General features: G+C 45.2%; 1 non-coding gene and 1 pseudogene across 1 annotated transcript; both read right to left on the bottom strand.

The window, feature by feature from the left end:
• Nucleotides 1-1,271: 1,271 nt before the first annotated feature.
• Nucleotides 1,272-18,195, bottom strand: LOC118905776 (annotated as a pseudogene).
• On the bottom strand, nt 13,455-13,527 carry TRNAG-CCC. The gene has a single exon. It is a non-coding gene; the product is annotated as a tRNA-Gly (tRNA).
• Nucleotides 18,196-22,055: the final 3,860 nt, after the last annotated feature.

Below are 22,055 nucleotides of genomic sequence, written 5' to 3' on the forward strand. Positions count from 1 at the left end.
TGGCATAGTTTAGATTTCCCAAACACAAAATGTGAAGACCCCCTAAACACTTATGTAACCTAGAACTGGAGGAATACTTGAATTTCAACTCCAGGAAAAGGAGATGGACCTTGGAGTTAAAAGGGAGCTTTGTTCCCAGCACCACCACTTCCAAGCTTTGGGAACTTGGGCAAACACTTAGGTAACAGCTGAGCCTCACCTTCTTCATCTATAAAATGGAGATAATACCTACCTCTCAGGGTTGTGAGGAGGATGAGATGAGAACATATATCAAAATCCTGGTAGACATTCTTCTGAATCCCTTCTATGGGGATGATATTTGTGAAACGTGCATCTATCTTCCAAACCATACCTACTCTTAATTTTACAGCCTCTGCTTCCTGAAGAGAAAAAACATGATGAATCTTGGAGGGTGGTGGTCATTGTTATTTTGTCTATGGAGAAAAGCAGTATCAGTAAGTTCTTTTTTCCTCAACTGGATTAAGCTCCTTGGAAAGAAGAAACCATACTTCATGCATCTTTTAATCTTTCATATTATCTGGTATTTTTGTATATGGTAAATGCTCAGAGTATTTTAACATGGGCTGGACTGTTCAACTTCATCCGCTTCACCCACCTTCTGTATTTAAACACATACCGTCTGCTATACATGAGCGAGGTGGTTACGTGACAGCTGTGGGCCCGAAAGTATCAGTGTTTGCATTCTCTCCCCTTGGCCTCAAAATGCTAAGGAACGTGATTATTAAGTAAAAAATATCTGGTATAATAACTTTGGGGTAGAGTGAGGTTAGGTTACCCTGAAGGATTTGGATTATCTTTAGAACTTTAGTATACTGATTTGATCTAATGCAGCTTCTTAAGTATCTGCTCTTAAGTCCTTAACAGAATTGGGTTTACAGACCTGTGCAGTAAGGAGATAAGGGTTTTTATATACATCGAGTATCTCTAGGAATGCTAGCACTGCTTAGAACAGAGGAGAGAGCAGTTAGTTCTTCCAGGGAGGATTGACGGTTTTACAGGAGGCAAAACCCTCAAACTAACACATTTAACATCTAAAATATGCCGCCAGTGCTGGTGTAATAATAACCTTGCGGTGGGTATTTTAACCTCTGTTTTGATAGAAGAGTCATCTGAGGCTCACAGTGGTTGGCCACTTTTTTTTTTTTTTTTTTTTTTGGTGAGAAGATAAAGGATCTTTGTTTTTATTTCCACTGCCTCCGAGCAGGCTTATCACATTTAGAGCATTACTTCTCTCCCCTTCTAGGGCACTGCATCAGAGCATGAGGGACAGAACAAAGAACCAGCCAAGAAGAAAAGGAAACAGAAGTGAAATGCCTGAGTTAATGTGAACTTTGGGGCTTCTGCTTTCTTTTTACCTAACAAGCAACAATGCTCCCTTGTCCTACAGCCTGCACCAACGTTGGCATCGTGGTTCTGAACTCAATTGCACCGTCAATTAGGGGCAATCATTCTTGGCAGGTCCTGCTACTGAAAAATGGCTGGCCTTAGGCAAGCCCTTTTGCAAAAAGCACAGCTGAAAGCCTGAGTTTAGGAGCCTGCACCGCCCCGATGAAGCTCCAGGGAGCAAATACAGAGCCTCCAGGCAGAGCTACCGTCCAGGCTGGTTTCATTTTTCCAGGGAGCCTTTGGTGAGTTCAATTATCTGGTAACTATCCAGTGCTTCACCCTCGGGAATCCCGTATCTGCTTTCCATCCCAGTTGAGTTGGAAGGGGTTTTACAATCCACGTTCACTTCCTTCCTGAGGCACTGGTCAATATTGGCTGTACTGAAAAAGGCGACTGACTGGGGCAAGTCATTCAGACCCAGCTTGTAGACAAACGTGCACCTGGTCAAGAGGCTGGCGATCTGCAGGGTGAGGGCAGCACGGTAGCAGTCCTCCCGCACCAGGTAGCGAACCTCATCGTGGATGCTGATGCAGAAGCGCCCATCAATGGCAAACGCCTCAGACAGCCACTTCATGGCCACAAGCCATGAGGTGTAAGTAGTCCGCAGCGGAGCTTTGCACCGCTCAATTCACACGGCGGGTCATAAACTCCCCCTGGACAGCAGAGGACTCCAGGGGTCGGCTGATGCAGCGGCCCAGCACCGGGGTACGTGGTGTGTCAGACGTCGCAATGCTCTCCAGCTTACTGAACATTTCTGACTCTGTGTCCCCCATCCAGGCTTGTTCAGCAACCACCTCCCACTTCTTCCATCGTGATTTCCTAGAAGCTTCTCTCTGGATCTTGCGTAGATCCTGCAGGGAAACCAAGCCATCCTCCATCCTGTCCACAGGGAGGTCCAGCTCCGTCACCAGCCACTCGCCCTCATCTAACAGCCGATACCTGCGGAGGCCCTTGGTGACCGCATACATCTGTTGGACCTTCTCAGCTGCCTCCTGCCGCGTGAGCCAGTGGTTGAACTGCATTAGGAGGCGCTCAGCGAAGGGCTGCCCCGCCCCATAGATGCAGCCATCGTTGAAGACCTTGGTGTGCTCACGGGTGATGCCCACTGTGGCAGCTCTCTTACTGTGTAGATTGGTGCCCCTGCTCTTCCTGCCCTGCAGTGTCATCCACCCGAAGGCCGTGCAGCCATGCATGCCAGCAAAGTGGGCATCTCTAAGCACAGCCGCAATCCACAGCTCCTGTGCGTCCACGTCGGCACCCACGAGGACGTAGCCGGGTGAGGCCTGCACCATGGCCTTCAACTCACTGCCTACTTGGTCATGTCGGGCGTTGCTGGCAATGAGCCACGTGGGCTCTACAGCCCGTTAAGTGATGGTGCCAGCGGTCACCCCCTGGGGCAAGATGGCCCCATAGCGACCTTCCTCATCATAGTTTGGGTGCCTGGTCACAGCACGGGGCAGAGCTGACCTGGGCAGCCACACCACCATCTGGGACCTGATACGTTTATGGGCATTCCTCCAAAAAGAAATCATTTTGTTGATTTCCAAGGCACGGGGCCCACTGGCACCTCCTGGGCCAGCCTGCAGGGTGCCGTCCTCCATCTTGGGCAGGAAGTCTTTGGCAAAGGGGCTGCCAGCATTGCAGCTGTTAACCATTCTTGTGAGGCAGCTTGAAGAACCAGCAGCCGGGGAGATCCACATCATTGTGGGGTCCGTTGCCATGGTGATAAGCTGGCTGGCTGGCTTTTGGACCACCAGCAGCAGTCAGAGCTAGGGGCCGACCTGGAACCGCCACTCGCAAGTTCTCCATCCTGGCCTCGGCCTCCACTTCTAAGCAGCCCATTTCTTCCACCGTCTGCCACATGGTGCTGCTGTCAGTGAGCAGGAGCTCCTCAGCCAGGTCTGCCGCCTGCGGCTCCAGCTGCTGCTTCCCCTGTTCAAGACAGTGCTTCCTGTACAGGGACCCGATGGCTATGTAGGGACAGACCCCCCCCCCCCAGGGTCGGCCACTTTTACCAAAGGGTACTGGGATTGGAAGCCAGGTCTACTGGCTTTAGAATCCAAATAGCCAGGAACTGTCCACGCTATTGCACTGCTGTGAAAAATCAACAGCCCTGCACAGGCAGGGGAAGGGAGAGGGAAAGAGGTCAGCAGCAGGAGGAACGCAGCAGTGGGCCGGTTGGGCTCCAGGATAGGAGGTGGTTGTAGGGCAGAGATGGATGGAGTGGTGGGAGAGGAGGTTGTGAGACACCAGTCAGATTGTGAAGTGCCTTACGGACCATGTAGACAGACTTGGCATGTAGATGTTAAGGATGCACGGTGAGTCTTAGAAAAATGGAAGAGATCAGTTCAGCAGGTTTTAATTGTCTAGATAATTTCTCAAAGTGTGGTTTTATGTATTTTTAAATCAATCACCCGGAGTGCTTGTTTCAAGTGCACAGTATTGCCGAACCCCACACTGTACAATGAACTCAGATCTGTATGTCTAATAGGCCTCTCAGATCATTCTGGTGCACGCTGGAGCTGAAGGATTTGAGAAGTGTTTCCTAATGGGTAGTAGGGTAATCAATTTCTGCTGATTTTATACTGACTAGGAAAGTTTTCTGCAGACAGCTGAAATTATGTTCTTATGTTGTTTACCTGAGAGGGAGGTGGAGCCTGTGTTGGAAAGGACAGCTATTAACAGTAGATTAAAATTATATTCTTCCAGGGCTTCCCTGGTGGCGCAGTGGTTAAGAATCCGCCTGCCAATGCAGGGGACATGGGTTCGAGCCCTGGTCCGGGAAGATCCCACATGCTGCGGAGCAACTAAGCCCGTGGGCCACAACTACTGAGCCTGCGCTCTAGAGCCCGCGAGCCACAACTACTGAAGCCCGCCCACCGAGAGCCCGTGCTCCACAACAGGAGAAGCCTCCGCAATGAGAAGCCTGTGCACCGCAATGAAGAGTAGCCCCCGCTCACCGCAACTAGAGAAAGCCCATGCACAGCAACAAAGACCCAACACAGCCAAAAATAAAATAAATTTAAAAAAAAAGTATATTCTTCCATATTAAAGTGAATATTGTCTCTCCCAAATTACAGACACATTTTTAACCTTAGACATTCTTTTAAAACTGCCACTCTGCTTCCCAAGCTTTGGACTGGTTCTCTCTTAAATACTTTCCTCGAGGAACAAAGTAGTTTTAGGCACAGCTGATCATCGCAGTTGTCTTATTTCATTTCATTAGGGAAATGTTTAAGAACAAGAGATTTTCATAGTGTTCCTTGCTTCATCCACCTTTGAATGCAAAGCAAAGAACCCCAGGGCTAAATTGTAAATGTCTTTATGAATCAGCAGAGATTACACCTCCTATCAAAGTATAATCTTCAAAAGATCAAACTTGACTGTCATACATATATAATGAGTATTAGTCAAATTTATTCACCTCCTTAATGAGGAAACTGTTAAGATGGCAAAGCTGGTTTGAAGCAGAATCGGAAGAACAGGAATTATGCGGTCTGCCAGGAAGGGTGTTTTGAAATGAGTGTGCTGAGTGATCTGAGCCCTCCAAGGTGAATAGCAAAGTCAAACATGTAGCTCAGCGAGTCTCAAACTTTTGTTCTCAGTATCCCTTAATACTCCTAAAAACTGAGGATCACAATGATCTATCAATATTCACCTTATTAGAAACTAAAACACAAATGTTTAAATGTTAGTTATAGTGGACCCTTGAACAAGGTGAGGGTTAGGGTTACCCACCCGTCCCACAGTCAAAAATCCAGGAATAGCTTTACAGTCCACCCTTCGTCTTGGGTTCTACATCTCTGGGTTCAACCAACCATGGATCATGTAGCACAGCAGTTGGTATCTACGGAAAAATATCCGTTTATAAGTTGACCTGTGCAGTTCAAACCCGTGTGTTCAAAGGTCAACTGTATTTTAAAAATAAAAATAACAAGCCCATTATATGTTAACATTTTTTAATGAAAAATAACTTCAGATATATTTTGAGAAAAAAGGCATTGTTTTACACTTTTGCAAATAGAACACTTAATTGGCTTATCAGAAGACAGCTGAATCCTTATATCAATTTCTGCATTCATATGTTGCAATATGTTGTTTTGGTTGAAGTATATGAGGAAAATTTGGCCTCACACAGTTATGTAGTTGGAAAGGGAGGACCTTACAAAATCCCTAAACTGTCTTGGGAACCCTCAGGGGTCCTTAGATTACACTTTGAGAACCACTGCCCTAGATTAAGAAATACCCTGGCAGGCATGTTAAACAACGCACCAGTATGACCTTGAAAGGACATGCTGTAACTGTCTTTTGGTTATTTCCAAGTTTTGGATGATTTTTCTTAATACTTCAAGGCCTATGTCATGCTCCTGTCACCAGAAACAGACTGGGTCAGACAGACCAAATTCCACTTGTGAACAGTGGGAATTGGGAATATATTGTTAACTCATTTCTTTAAACAATCCCCTCAAATAAAAACATCTTTTTTTCCTTTCATTATAAAATGCAAAAAATTTAGAAAATATAAAAACCAATTACCTTGAATACCTTGAACTTGTTGGAGATAAACACTGATAACTTCTTCCTTTTTTTTTTTAACTTTTAATTTTATATTGGAGTATCGCCAATTAACAACGTTGTGATAGTTTCAGGTGCACAGCAAAGGGACTCAGCCATACATACACATGTATCCATTCACCCCCAAACTCCCCTCCCATCCAGGCTGCCACATAACATTGAGAAGAGTTCCCTGTGCTATACAGTAGGTCCTTGTTGGTTATCCATTTTCTAAAAGTTCCCCAGGTGATTCTATTGTGCACTTAGGACTGAGAACCACTACCTAGTCTAACTCCATTTTCTTTTTCTCTTTTTTTAACATCTTTATTGGAGTATAATTGCTTTACAATGTTGTGTTAGTTTCTGCTGTATAACAAAGTGAATCAGCTATACGTATACATATATCCCCATATCCCCTCCCTCTTGCCTGTCCCTCCCACCCTCCCTATCCCACCCGTCTAGGTGGTCACAAAGCACCAAGCTGATCTCCCTGTGCTATGCAGCTGCTACTCTCTCACTGCGTTCCAGCTTACCCTTCCCCCTCCCTGTGTCCTCAAGTCCATTCTCTACGTCTACGTCTTTATTCCTGTCCTGCCCCTAGGTTCTTCAGAACCTTTTTGTTTTTTTTTTTTAGATTCCATATATATGTGTCAGCATACGGTATTTGTTTTTCTCTTTCTGACTTATTTCACTCTGTATGACAGACTCTAGGTCCATCCACCTCACTACAAATAACTCAATTTCGTTTCTTTTTATGGCTGAGTAATATTCCATTGTATATATGTGCCACATCTTCTTTATCCATTCATCTGTTGATGGGCATTTAGGTTGCTTCCATGTCCTGGCTATTGTAAATAGTGCTGCAATGAACATTGGAGTGCATGTGTCTTTTTGAATTAAGCCCGGGAGTGGGATTGCTGGGTCACATGGTAGTTCTATTTTTAGTTTTTTAAGGAACCTCCATACTGTTCTCCATAGAGTTTTTTTAGATATAAGACATTTTGTATTATTTCTGGTCTTTACAACAGTGCTTGAAAGTTTTCAAGGATCACAAAGCTGAGGCTGAGAGAGGCAAAGCAAACTGCCCTGGGCATATAGCTACTAACTTTTTCTATTCTAATCAGACGTCTTAGTTCTAACGATAGAATCCTCTCTAGCTAGTCTATGTGGGAAGGGATTCACAAAGGCTGTTAGAAATTTGTGGAATTTCTGGAGAAGCTAGGTTGAGCTTCTAGGAACAACTCTCAGAACCACACCTCAGATTTGACCATGTAACGGAGCCCAGCCAAAACACATGGACTCTGCTGTGGACGGTGGAGACAGTCCCGTCACCACTTGACTTCAGAACTGGCTGCCTTTGCTGGCCTGGACCTTCTCTGTTTTCTCAGAAAATTCACTTTCAAAACAAAGTCTTACACATGTATATCTGATTGGTAGACTCTAACACACCTGTTGTATTAATTTCAAAATTTCAATGTAGTTTTAAAAAGTTATTCCAGATGAGGGAGGTAGGATTTATACTTGGAGAATTATCCAAGCGAGAAGAAGCTGTTTGAAAGATTCGGGGTAGGGACAGATGTCCACCGCAGTCACCCTCTGGAGGCCCAACATCAGTGTACACCCTCCCTCCATCCTTAAGTCTCCAGCCTGCAGAACACAATGCAACAATCCCTTATACAAAATATGCTACTCTCTCCTCAAAAGGGGAAGCCCCAAATTTCAGTTGATTGCATTCAGCTCCATATTCAGAATTTTGATGTTCATTCTTCTAATTTAAATACACTCTTTACTTAATGCCCTGTTAGCCATGGATAAATTGTAAAATAAATCCACAGAGGCTATATACACTATATATCTGGGGAAGGGAGAGGGGAAAAATTTAACATATATTCTTATATAACGTAACTCACCTGCAAGGGGAAATATAAGGCTACAGTTGATATTTACCCACTCCATGTCACCTTTGCCCTCAGCCACAACTTGGTCTGCCTTTACCTGGTGGAGTGACCCTAACCTTTATTCCTGAGCATCTGAGTTCTTGGTGGCCCTCTACTTCCCTAAGGTTGCTCTAGTCCTGCTAACTTGCAGCATTCCGTGGGGAGGTACAAGGAGGACCCCTCAGTTTGTGTACATTGCTCCGGCATGTCTAAGGAAGCACTCCTATTTTCCCTAACACCCAAGATCAACGGCCTCAGCTGAAATGGTCAGCACTCCCCACTGCACCCCATCTTATTTGCTGGTTTAGTGGCGTCGTGCAAGGAACCTGAAATGGCCAAGTGTCAGTCTCAACTGGTAGAAAGATTCCCCTGGTGGAAACATTTCTCTTTCGACATTTTCTATATCACATCCATTGGCACTTAATTATCTTCCCTTTAGAACTGTTCTGCATACACTTATTTTTTGACTCATCGGAGAAGCCTAACCTTCAGGGTAGGTATGGAGGTGTATCAAATGTCTAAATCTTAGCCCTAACGTGACTTCTTTCGTATTCAATAAATCCACCCCCAACTAAGGAAGATGCCTATTATTTTTGTCCTTGCCTTCACTAGTGTTTGAGAGATGCACGGATAATGACTAAGAGGGCTGGTAGCAGCAGGGGTCTCTGGAGACAGGGATGAAAGGGATAACACAGCGAATTTTATGATATCTCAACCAGTTCTCCATCTTGGAAATAATCATATGGTCTTTTAACTTTGTGGCTTTCAGATCCTAAGCTCTCAAAGATTTATTTCTTGGCAGTAAGCAACATTTAGAAAATCTATCTTTATTGTTAAGCTTGAATATTCCAATTTATTATTTTGTTTAGCCCAGTGGAATTATTAGAGGACGTCAGTCATGCCCAATTGCCACCAGTTTATTTCAAACACTTATGAACAGAGAATTGCAAAACATTTTTTTTCCCCCCTTGGGCTTATATGCGCTTGGTATTATGCTTATGCAAACAGAGTATGTAAGCACAGCTTCCTTTCCTGTATGTGCATGCATTCGGCACATATTAATGTCATGCCTGCTACATTCCAGCTACAATTCATGCTGGAGACATAGTGGTGAAGCCCAGGCACCGTCTTTTTGCCATAGCCTTTCTATTCTGGTAAGGGGTGCTAGTACACACCACGTCTGGCTCTGTCTCCTGCTGCTAAATTAGGATGTCCTGTCATTTACCCAGAGTACAGCAGGGGGCGGGTAAAGTCCATCTTTCAAAATCATTTGCGGCAGCCCAGCATTTTAGGTGGCAGCAGATTAGAATTGTCACTTCAGTTTTTGAAGGAACCTAGAATCTGGTTTTGCATTTTGCTCATTGCTTATCTGACTTTCGGTATCTCTGGTATCAAATCTGGGAAAAAGCCAAACTGCAGGTACACTTTCTCTTTCAGAGTAAATATTTTTTGGGAAATAGTTGTGAGGGACGCTTGCTAAGTAAAGGAATTCTACTCCGAATGCTTTCAAAAATAAAGACTGTTCAATGGATTTAACATTAATTCAATTTAATATTTTCTATAAATCTGAGTTTTCATTAAAGTATTTGCTTAAGTTGAACTGTAGCTGTGTTTTGATTTTTGCTGAGAGGATGGGTAAAAAGACCATCCTCATTAGCTAATCTTATTCCTATTTCAGAAATAGTAGCCACTCCTACATCCTTTTGGAGTGAATAAGAAGAAATTTTAGAAATGTAGAGAAAGCAAATGCACACACGTGTGTGTGTGTGTGTGTGTGTGTGTGTGTGTGTGTGTGTTTGACATACTGTTATGGCCACGAGAATGGCATCAGAGGGGCAGAAGAAAGGAAAGGACCAAGGATGTGGGGTGTTGCATTTTGGGCAAAGACCTCGAGAGAATATCCTAATTTTGGACTTTTTAATGGTATGTTAGGTTTGCTGGGTCCTTTAAAGCAATAAGTATTCAACTGAGCTGTGGAGCTACACATTAAAATTTCCTATGAAAAGGAAAATCTGAGCTAAAGAGAGGAGAGTTACCTGAGCAGATACCTTTTATCAACCAGCACCTTACTGGATCTTTTATTAATCTATGGTTTCCCTGGGCCTCCTGTTCTATTACTCTCTATGGGGCAAACACAGGAAAACTACACCAACTCCCTCCGGCAAAGGCTCCTTAGACAGCGAGTGGGTGAGTAGAGGTGGAAGGGGAGAGGGCTAAATCAATTTCTAGTGAATCTGAGAGCCAATCAAATCTTATTATTCTGTTGAATTATTTCTCTTCTCCTGTACATAGTAAGTTCTGTGGGACGGGGTCATGTTTATCTTGTTCACCACTGACTTTCCTGTGACCATGACATTTTTCATACACCAGTGCTTTAGGAGCAAAAATAACAGCCCTCCCACTGACCTCATTAAGAAAAGACTAAAGAGATTAAGAAATGTGGATAATCCCAGCCATGAGTTATTTGGAAATTGTGTGTGTGTGAGATTTCCAATCATCTGTCCCTGTTCACCTATGAATATGATGAAATGCAGAGGTACTGAGTAAGAATAGCTAAGGAGTTCTGAAATGCCTTCAAAGTTGACATAATATTGTAGATTCTTTGAATTAGAAGGGCCTTACCCTGCCCCACCCATCCAATTCAGGAATTCTGCAATGTCCCTAAAGGGAAGTCACCATATTCTGCTGGAACACTCACCAAATCTTGAAGTAGTGATTCCATTACGAGAAAGCTCTTCTTCCTTTTTTTCTTTCTTTCTTTCCTTGTTTTTTTTTTTTTTTTTTTTTTTTTTTTTTGGCAAGGGGTGTTTAAAAAAATATAGAAGAAGACAGAAAAGAAGGTAATGGCTTTCATATGCCCACAGTCTAAGAATAAACAAGTCCTAATGTTTTGTCCTTTCGGTCTCAGCTGTCCACTGTTGGGAAATAGTTCTCCATGGGTCTCTCACCTTTTTGTGCATTTGTGAGTGAACTACTGGGCCATCTTTTCCAGGATGTTTGGATAGTGAATGACTGTGGAAGGTAGAGATGGTGGTTCCCTTCAGAATAAAGGGCAGGTTACTTATGACCTTGGAAGATAGAGTGTGTCTCGCAATGGAGCAAATGGCAGGTATGCTTAGTGCCCATTATAAAATTATCAGGTTCCTTAAACCCAGGGTTCTTCTCTCCTGTACTCCAACCACTGCATGTGCAGGTGTCATCTTGTCCTCTTCACATTGCCCTTAGGAAATTGGCACCAAAATGCTGATCTGTCACTACTGCTATTGCTGTGGGTAACACACTGCCTTTTGTCTCTGATCCAGGAGTTTTGTGCCAGCATCCATGAAACTGTGGTAGGTTACTATTTAAACTATCATAGGCCAGAGAAACAGGTGGAAATAGCTCCCAGGTAATATTAATATTAAAACTTGATGAGGATAGAAAAAGAAAACTAGAAAATTTCACTTATGAATGTAGAAGCTAAGATACTAAACAAAAATTAGCAAGCACAATCCAGTGGAAAGTTACAAAAAGAATGAAAGGAAATTAAGACCATGTTTATTTCAGGTTTATAAAGATAGTTTAAAATTTGGAAATTCATCAAAAAATTTACTGTGTTAGATTAAAAGAGAAAAAACCTGTGTTATTATAGCAGTAGAAAGTAAAAGCATTTGATAAAATCTAGCAACAATTACTAATAAAAATTCCATGTAAGTTAGGGATAGAATAAAACTTTTTAAACATGCTGATGACTGTATCAAACTATGAAATAGAGAAGCCATTTTAAAATCCGGAACAAATAGCATTGACCACTTGTATCGTTATTTAGTATTGTTTTGGAAGTTTCAAATAAGGCAATAGGACAATAAAATATGTAAAATGTTGGAGAAAAACCAGTCACAAAGAGGCGGTATGAGCCAAGGAAAGATTAGGAACTTGAGACGCACAGACATGGATCAGAATCTCACTTTGGCCCCATTTTATCTGTGGAACTTTGGGCAAGCTATTTAATTTTTTACGATTCAGTTTTCTCTTCAGTGAAATGGGCATAATAATAATTTTTGGAGATCCTGCACAGATTAAATTCCCTGCTATCTTGCTTTTTTTTTTTTTTTTTTAATATTTATTTACTGGGACTTCCCTGGTGGTCCAGTGGGTAAGAATCTGCACTCCCAATGCAGGGGGCCTAGGTTTGATCCCTGGTCGGGGAACTAGATCCCACATGCATGCTGCAACTAAAAGTCCGCATGCTGCAACTAAACATGTCTCAATGAAGATCCCAAGTGCCTAAATATTTATTTATTTAGGCTGTGCCAGGTCTTAGTTGCAGCACCTGGGATCTAGGCCCCTGACCAGGGATCGAACCCGGGCCCCCTGCATTGGGAGTGCGGCTTCTTACCCACTGGACCACCAGGGAAGTCCTCCTGTGGTCTTGTTAAAGGGCCCAGCTCAGTGCCTGACACATGTTCGGTGTTCCGCAAATGTTAATTCCTTCTGACACTTTCAACCTCTGAGAATTTGAAAAAGAATAAGGATTTGGATGTCTGCGAAGCCTGTCACGGTAGCAACCTCTGTGATTAAGGATAAAACCAGTATAGAGATGCCTAATTCTTTTTGTTCAAGCTTCTTCCAGAAACCTGAGAACTTTCAACAGTGGCAACCCAAATTGATGATTCTGCCTCTTACAGAAGAAAATCAATAAACATTAGCTCCTCTGAAGCAGACAAATTACAGGAACAACAAGTTCCACAGTGTTTCATAATCTTATGACAAACACCATCCGAGTTCCTGGATGAGGAATCTTTTCTTACCAGGATCCCACTGGCCAGTCCCAAAGAGGGCTTTGTCTCCCTCTCTTGGTTTTGTCACTTTGCTCATATGATTTGTTTGCCCTTTTGCCTATTGTGAGCTTGGCCATCTCCTGGTTTGGTAAGTTCCCAGCACTTCAGAGGCAGCCCATGTCCGCGGAGGGTCCTGGGAGGCCTCCTGCTCTGACCACTAACTATTGGGCCTCAGCTCCAGCGATAACAATGAAGGTTTATTTTTCTGGAACATTTTTAAAGCCTATGGCTCAGCCTTCTCTGTTCATCTGAGAGAAGTATCTTTGAGTCAGCTTAAGGAGACACCACTCCCACTGTCAACTCTGGGATTTAGGGTCTGTCCTGGGCCACAAAAGAGCCCTCAGACCTACCCCTGCCTCAGGCAAGTCCTCATGTGTGAGCTGGGCCCCATGTTCCAATCTGAGTATGTTGTCCTCAGGGCAGTTCTATTAGGAGTAGGGGTGCAGGGAATGTGAGGTTGGGGCACTGGTGGAGAAAGTTGGGCTGCTCTGGGCATGTAGAGAAGGGTATAACTCGGGCTTGAGAGCGAAGGAAACAAGTCATGAAACTGACTCTGTGGCTCGATCATCTTTATTTGTTTGTTTGTTTGTTTGTTTGTTTATGTATTTGGCTGCGCCGGGTCTTAGTTGTAGCATGTGGGATCTTTAGTTGCAGCATGCAAGATCTCTTTTAGTTGTGGCATGCGGAATCTTTAGCTGTGGCATGAGGGCTCTTAGTTGTGGCATGCAGGATCTAGTTCCCTGGCCAGGGATTGAACCTGGGCCCCCTGCATTGGGAGCGCAGAGTCTTAACCACTGGACTACCAGGGAAGTCCCTCGATCATATTTATACATCACAGAAATGTCACTGGACTTGATAGCTGAGATAGCTCAGGCTCAGAGGGGTTAGGTGATTTGCCCAACACTGCACAGCACTGGAATCAAGACTGGATCCAGATCCTCTGACTCCTGGTCCAGTGCTCACTCCTTCCACTCAAGGTCCTGCTCCCCCCAGGTTTGCTTTGGTGATGCAGCAGGTAGGACTCAGCACATTAGTGGGGTGCTTGGAGACTTGGTTTGGTCACCACCTCAACACCTGGTGTGGTCACACTCTTCAGATCCTAAAGCCTTCAAGGCTGGGGTGATGGGGTGGGACAGGAAAGGGGAGGAGGAGAAGCAGGAGGGATTGGGGGACCTGTCAGGGAGCGGAGAAGGCTGGGGCTCAGAATTCTAGCTCATGTGCCAGAGGATGTCTGACTCACAGACAGCAGGGTGGGGTGTAGAGGATAATCAGACAGATCCTCACTGTGCCTCCAGCAGGCCCGTAGGTTACGGAGGGTACAACAGATGTGGAAGATCCTCTCTCTGCTAGCAGGACCTCTTCTGAGGTGGCATTGGCAGTGCTGGAAATTCCTGCCCAGGGTAGGCCCAGCTGCGTAGACCCTACTGGATGGCCGTGTCCAGTAGGTAACAGGGCCATCCCTGGGCAGTGACATGAATTTGACCTTGGGGAAGGGAACCCAGGGCAGCATCCTTTCCCTTCATACGTCTACTTCCCTGTTGATTGGCTTCCCTCTTGACCCACAACCCCTCTTTTTGCTGCCAAATGAGTGGCGAGGGCTGTGTCATGTGAACGATAGTCACAGAGGATCACAGGCAGTTTTCAGGGTGTGCATTCACACCCTTTCCTGTCATTAGGAAACATGCAGTTTCTTTGAGATTCGACTCACCATGTTTCTTGCTCTTGCTTTCTTTCTCTTGAAGCGTGGGGCCATCTGGGTTCACTTCTGCTGTGATAGAAACATAGACGCCACCTCTTTACTGTAAGAAAGTCAACACCGTGGACATGATGACTAATGGCAGCTGATGCTGAGGCTCAGAGCTGGGGAGGCCACAGGACCGATGGCGCCTGAAGAGGACGCATCCCACGGCGGGCCATAGCTTCCTGGCACCCACCTCTAACCGTCATGGAAGCCTGCAGTCACCAGCTCTTTCTACTTTTTTAAGAGAAGCTGAAAATCTAAATTGAAAAACTTCAGCACAAAATTGGCACAGAATTTCTCAAAGATACAGATAGAACGAACAAGACATGATTTGATTTGAAGGCGGGTTCGTTTGTAACTTCTGAGCTACCTGTTTAAAAAAAATTCCTCCCAGGTATTTCACCTCTGGGTCTTCTTCCTCAAAACCCATAATTTTAGTCTATTATGAGACAACATCAGACAACCTGAATCGAGGGACAGTGTATGACATACCTGACCAGTAATTTTCACAATGGTCAAGGTCATGATAAACAAGGAAACACAGAAAAACAGTCACAGATTGGAAGAGACGAAGGAGACATGATGACTACATGCCATGTGGGATTCTGGAACGTTAATGGGGAAATGGGTGAAATCTGACTGTCCGGAGTATAGCTGATGTCAGGGTACCAATGCTAATTTCTTAACTTGGACAAAGGCAGCGCTGTCAGGAAAGATGTTATCATTAGTGGACACTGGGCGAAGGGTATATGGGAAATGTTGGCACTACATTTGCGACTTTTCTGTAAATCTAAATTTATTCCAAAATCAAAAGCTTATGAAAAAGAAAAAGTCCCTTCCAAGCCTGAGATAACCTCTGGTTGTTATGGTTCAGAAAATGAAGCCAGGTTTCTAATGTCAAAACAAATGCTGTCCCACTGGTGTTCTCCCTCCCACCCTGTGAAGTGTACTTAGTACAGTGTCAAGATCTACTCTCATTTTCTTTTAGATCAAATGGGACCAAGGACTCCTAAAATGGGCCTGCGGGTTAGCCCAGAAGCATGCAGGTGGTCAGGCAACTTTACAAAATGGTGTCTCTCTTTCTACTAGAAAGAGAAGCTCTGTTTCACGGCCACACACACTGCTGTGCTCCCACTCTACCTGCCCTACAGTGACTGGAGTTTGAGATTCGGAGGCAGAGTTCTAGGTGTACTCCCAGGACTGACATTTGCCTAAGGATACGGTGGTTGGACCCGCCAGCCATGCTGTACGGCTGCATCACTTTCTAAATGGCTTCTGGCATTGTGTAGTAGGATCCAAGAAGAGCCCCCTCCTTTCCAAGAAAACATTCTCAGCATCAGGAACATTGGGGAGGCAGAGAGGGCTGAAGGGAGCGGTCAGAGGGCGGAAGGGGCCAGCATGGGAGTGAGAAACCTTGACAAATATTTTCATCTCTGTAGAGGAGTCAAGTTTCTCCAAATGAGTGGTTCCTCCAACTCCACAGGAACTGTATAACTCTGCAGTGTTCCCAGGCAATTATTCCTGCTTGCAAATCTGAGCCTCCCCTTTCAGGATCCAATCAAGTGACCACAAATCAAAGAGGGCTTGGACTCATTCCACTAATAGCATGGAAAGCCATTAGCTGAAGTTGTTTGAAAAGGGAAGTGGCTCAGATATCTCTGGTCTCACAAGAAAAGCTTCTGTAATATCAGATTATGGTTACCAAATGGCTTAGGGACTGAGGCATCATGTTTCTCATAACGAGAGGTTATTTATTGCACCACTGAACCAACACTCTCCCTTGCTCACTTGCACAAGATACGATGAAGAGTCCTTTCAAGTTGAATTAAGTTTAAATGGAAAAGTAACACACATGCTCCCAGCTAATGCTTGGGTTTAGCTCTGGTGGTGTGGGCAGGGAGGGTAGAGGGCTCCTTCTGTGGGTGGTCCCGGGGGCTCTGCAAGGCCCTCTTTGCCCCAGTCTCTAATGCTTGAAGTTGAACTCATGGGGATCATTCCTTGGGGTTAGGGCCCTGTTTCCAAGAGAGTCTTTGGCACTAATGTTGAGAATCTGGGCTGTTTATGATCATTAACCTAACAGGGGCCCCCACTTTCTTTGGGGAACTATTTCTCCCAGTCCCGCTTCCCTGTGGTTCTGAGGGGCTGCCAATCCCAGAACTCCACGCTCTTGGCCAGGACTTAGGCAAGTACCCATCCCTTGGGCCACAGTGATTGGTTCAGGGATGGGCACATGACAGAATCTGGGCCAATCGGAGGCCCTGTTCTAAGAGCTAGTGGTGAAGTCATCCTAACTCAGGGAGGTTGGAGGGATGTTTGGGAATCTAGAGTCCCCCAGGCTATGTTTTCAGTCATGCAGAGAAAACCCATCTTCACTGGAGTAATGAAGCCAAGTAGTGGTAAGGAGAGAGGGGAGGCGGGGAGAGAGGGGAGGCGGAGAGAGAGGGGTCTTCAGGGCGTTGAGGCCCAATTCTAGGCATTGAGAGCCCAGACATGTGTTTGTTTGGATGCTCCAGGATCTTTTTTTTTTAAATTTAATTAATTAATTTATTTATTTTTGGCTGTGTTGGGTCTTCGTTTCTGTGCGAGGGCTTTCTCTAGCTGCGGCAAGTGGGGGCCACTCTTCATCGCGGTGCGCGGGCCTCTCACTATCGCGGCCTCTCTTGTTGCGGAGCACAGGCTCCAGATGCGCAGGCTCAGCAATTGTGGCTCACGGACCTAGTTGCTCTGCGGCATGTGGGATCTTCCCAGACCAGGGCTCGAACCCGTGTCCCCTGCATTGGCAGGCGGATTCTCAACCACTGTGCCACCAGGGAAGCCCTGCTCCAGGATCTTTACAACGAAGCTGCATCTTAATTAAGCTTGTTTGTACTGGGCTTCTACCACTCTCAAGAGAGAACATTCTAACGCTTTCATCAATGTGCCCATCTTCTACGGCTTTCCATAAACACCATTCCTGCACGGGCAAGAGAAGGCTGCCTGCTGGCCTGGCTTTAGAGTCTCTGAGGGCACACCGTAGGTGGGCTCCGAGATGTCAGGGGCCCCAGCTGGTCAAGATGGAAGGGAGAGAAAATCAAAACACCTTGTCTCCATAGATGCGAAAGCGAAGGGCTTTTCTTCCTGGGGTTTCATCCGTTTTGCTCACTGGGTTTTCTGGTAAGATTCTTTTGAAGAAAGGGCTCTGCAGCTAGAATAGTTTTACGTTCACCCTCTTAGAGGATCTTTACCTGCCTCTCCAGGGCTAATGTTCTTTATGGTTTCACTTTCCTAGTCACCTGGCCTGGGCATGATTCACGTTAGAGGCCTAAGAGCTTGCTATGTTCATGGGCGGGGTAGGCCCAGGCCCAGGGGATGCGGAGGGAGGTGGTCACGTGGGTGGAGACAGGACCGAGCTCCCACCCAGGCCCTCCCAGTGGCGTCCGTTTCTGTCCGGACTCTGCAGGCCCCCGCTGAGATAAGCCTGGAGTAAGTCAGTCTTGTGGAGTTTCCGCCTCAGCTGGCCATTCTCACCCTTGGATGCCCCATCCCAGTCGGAAGGGTATGTGTGGGCGTTCAGGGTGGTCTGTGATTCCGGACTCCTGGAACAATCCGGCGGGAAGGTGGCCGCTGGCCAGCGCAGGTGCCCTGAGGCCCCCGCAAGCCGGAGAGCCTGCTGTGAGTGTGGGAGGATGTCAGGCCGGAGGGGGAGGCGAGAGGACAGAGGGAAGCATGTGGGGTGGCGAATAATAAACTCCTTCATGGCTCCGAAGGCTCGCCGAGACTGATGTTCAATTATAAATAATCCCAGGATTTGTTCAAAGCTCAACAGCAGCCCTGAGTGCCCTACAGCTGGGCAGAGCAGCCCATGTGACTTTTCAGATCTCAGGGGTGTGACAACCTCCCTTATGGCCTTTGCAGTGATGCGGGGGGGAGTGGGTGGGTGCGTTTGAGAACACAACTGAGAGACATTTATCGAACTGAAATTGAAGTTCCCACCACGTATGTTTACTGAGTTTTTGTGCAGGTATGTTAAAGAACTTTGCGCTTGCAGTGGAGAACTTATAATTTGTACAGCTAATCTTTCTATTTTATTTTATTTTATCTTTTTTATATTTATTTTTTTAACATCTTTATTGGAGTATAATTGCTTTACAGTGGTGTGTTAATTTCTGCTGTATAACAAAGTGAATCAGCTATATGTATACATATATCCCCATATCTCCTCCCTCTTGTGTCTCCCTCCCACCCTCCCTATCCCACCCCTCTAGGTGGTCACAAAGCACCGAGCTGATCTCCCCATGCGATGCAGCTGCTTTCCACTAGCTATCTATTTTACATTTGGTAGTGTACAGCTAATCTTTATTGAACACCTACATACATATTCTGAGCTAGGCATTGGGGTGGACGGGGAGGCATAGAAAAATATGTCCTTGTTCCTGAGTGGGAGAAGCAAAGATGAGGCGAAGATAATTGCTAGAATCCTGGCCTTGCTCAGATGCTCTAGGAAGTTCTGGAGCAATGAGGGAGGCCTAGAGGGGCCATTGCATTTGAACTGGTTCTTTTTTTTTTTGGCCATGCTGGGAGGCTTTCGGGATGTTAGTTCCCCAACCAGGATCGAACCTGGGCCCCCTTCGGTGAAAGCACCGAGTCCTAATTACTGGACAGCCAGGGAATTCCCTTGAACTGGTTCTTGCAAGAGCATGAAGAGAACGGGGCGGGAGGACTGAATTCTGAGTCCTGGTGAGGAAGCTCAGGAAGTGAATGAGAATCCTGAAGTCCAGCACACAGGAGTCAGTGGACAGAAAGAGCCCGACCAAAGCGAAGGGTCTGGTGGGAGGGCTGCGTGGGAGAGGTGCGATCCAGGCAGGGCCAGAGGGTCAGGGGTGGAGCCTGAAGCTATCCCCACAGCATGGAAGCCAGAGGCTGTGAGCTTGTTTGTAAAGCCTGTGGCTGGTGGTGGCTGGAAAGGATCTTCCCCAGGAAAGTATGAGCAGCCTGAAAGCTGAGAGAGGGTGTGGTGGCCCCTGAGGAGGCCCTTTTCCCTTCTACGCAACCCCGGTCCCAATCGGCTTTGTCACTGCATGCTAGCCATGGCCTGGGCCAAAGCGTTTTGAAAGAAATAGTTTTCAGACAACATCAAGAAATCCCAGAAAACATATCATTCGAAGAAAATGTACTTCTAGAATTTTAATGAAGGTGGAGGGAAGGCCGGGTGGAGTTCAAAATCATGTTTCCACCCAAAGGAATGAAATGGTACATGGTGTCCTTTCAAACATTGCTGTGTTTTGGGAATGACGTGGGCTCTAGGGACGTAGGGGAGGGTAAAAATATCTCACTGTAATTTGAGGAAAAGTGTCCATTTTTTTCTGATTCCCTGTAGAAGTGAAAACAAAATTTGTGTGTGTGTGTGTGTGTGTGTGTGTGTGTGTGTGTGTGTGTATGTGGTGCCGGCTTGAATATCATATGACATGACATCTGATAAAAGACTCCTGTTACATGTGTTACTCAATCAGTTGCCAGCAAAGAAATTGTTAAATCTTTCAAAATCAGCATTTCCAAGCCTCACAACAAGGATTTTACCAGAAAAACAGGAAAAGACATCACATCTTTCCCAATTCAGTCCTCCTAGCACTCTCTTCATTCCCCTACTGTTTTTTCTTCATAGAAAAGAAGACATTTGTCCAAGGGAGGAAGATTCAGGACACTGCATCAGGACTCCCTGTTCCCCCTAAACCCCACCTTGAACAATTCATTTCCCAAACTTTTTTTTAAGTATCCATTTTATTTTTTTAAAAAAATTTATTGATAGCTAGTGGGAAGCAGCCGCATAGCACAGGGAGATCAGCTCGGTGTTTTGTGTTCACCTAGAGGGGTGGGATAGGGAGGGTGGGAGGGAAACGCAAGAGGGAGGAGATATGGGGATATATGTATACATATAGCTGATTCACTTTGTTATACAGCAGAAACTAACACACCATTGTAAAGCAATTATACTCGAATAAAGATGTTAAAAAAATTTATTGGAGTATAGTTGATTTACAATGTTGTGTTAGTTTCTGCTGTACAGCAAAGTGAAGCAGTTATAAATATACATATATCCACTCTTTTTTAAGGTTCTTTTCCCATATAGGTCATTACAGAGTATTGAGAAGAGTTCCTTGTGCTATACAGCATTTTCCGAACTTTTAAAAGCCTTATGGACTTACTAGAAGCCTAACATTCCCAAGAACAGAACACATGTCTGTTGAAAGTCCCCAGGTGCCCAGGGCTGGCGGGACACAATTGGTGGTGTAAAATATTGTCTGGTCGTTAAATGTGTGGGAGTGATGTCTAGTGGGGGAATCCAGGATGGTCAGAATGTGGCCAAAATACGCAGAGCTGCAAAGAATGCTGGGAGCTTGGCTCCACTGCCCTTGACCCCTGGAGACAAGGCTGGCTCTGGGAACCCTCGGATCATCATGGGAGCCAGTGGGCTCCAGGAAACCTGGACAAGGACAGATCGGGAGATGGGGGTCCCTCTGGATTTAGCCTATTTCAGTAAACCCCTAGCTCACTCCTCAAGGTCTGAAGATGGATGAAGTTCCTCCCAAGCTACCCTTCCCTTTTCATTTCCTGAGCAAGATGTCACTTCACTTCTCTGGGCCTCATCTTCCTTGTCCAGTGAAGGGATTGAGCTAGATAATCTGTAGGGTCTTTTCAGCACTAACCTCCTATGCAGGGCTGGCTACCTAATTTGTTGGGCCAAGTGCAAAGTGAAAATGCAAGACCTTTGTTCAAAAATCAGGGGAAAAGTGCCATTAAAGGTCCTAAAATATAAAGCTTTTCCTTTCTCCTGTGTTCTCTCTCTTTCGACTTATGATTTTTTTATTTACTAGTTAATGTTTTTGTAAGTAAAGTTAAATTTTAATATTATTAGCGTGAATTTTACCATTCATCCTTATATTGTGCAATGCCTGTTTTAAGTTATTAAATATAAGAGCATTTAACTTATATGCACAATCACTGAAATTACACAATTCATATTTTGTAGCTCACACATGCAGATATATTTGGTCTTTACCAGAACAGTAGGAACACTGCACACAATGAGCTCAGCTCTTTTCACTTTACTTCTTCTTCTTTTTTTAAAAATAAATTTATTTATTTTATTTATTTATTTTTGGCTGCGTTGGGTCTTAGTTGCTGCACGCAGGCTTTCTCTAGTTGTGGTGAGCAGGGGCTACTCTTTGTTGTGGTGTGCGGGCTTCTCATTGCGGTGGCTTCTCTTGTTGTGGAACACGGGCTCTAGGCACGTGGGCTCAGTAGTTGTGGCGCACGGGCTTAGTTGCTCTGTGGCATGTGGGATCTTCCCGGACCAGGGCTCGAACCCGTGTCCCCTGCATTGGCAGGTGAATTCTTAACCATTGTGCCACCAGGGAAGTCCCCCACTTTACTTCTGATATGCACACATTCTACCTACACTCTCAACTTCCTGATGAGTAAGGAAGGACTGAAAGGAAAAGAACTATGGAAGTGCCTTATCTCTCCCCTTCCTTCCACGTCACAATTTTCAGCGTAAATGGTGGACTAACACAGGCAAGTAACATATATAAGAAAGCAAAAATCTAATACAGGAAAATC

This window comes from Balaenoptera musculus, chromosome 13 (genome assembly GCF_009873245.2).
Source record: "Balaenoptera musculus isolate JJ_BM4_2016_0621 chromosome 13, mBalMus1.pri.v3, whole genome shotgun sequence".
In the NCBI taxonomy this organism is placed as follows: Eukaryota; Metazoa; Chordata; class Mammalia; order Artiodactyla; family Balaenopteridae; genus Balaenoptera; species Balaenoptera musculus.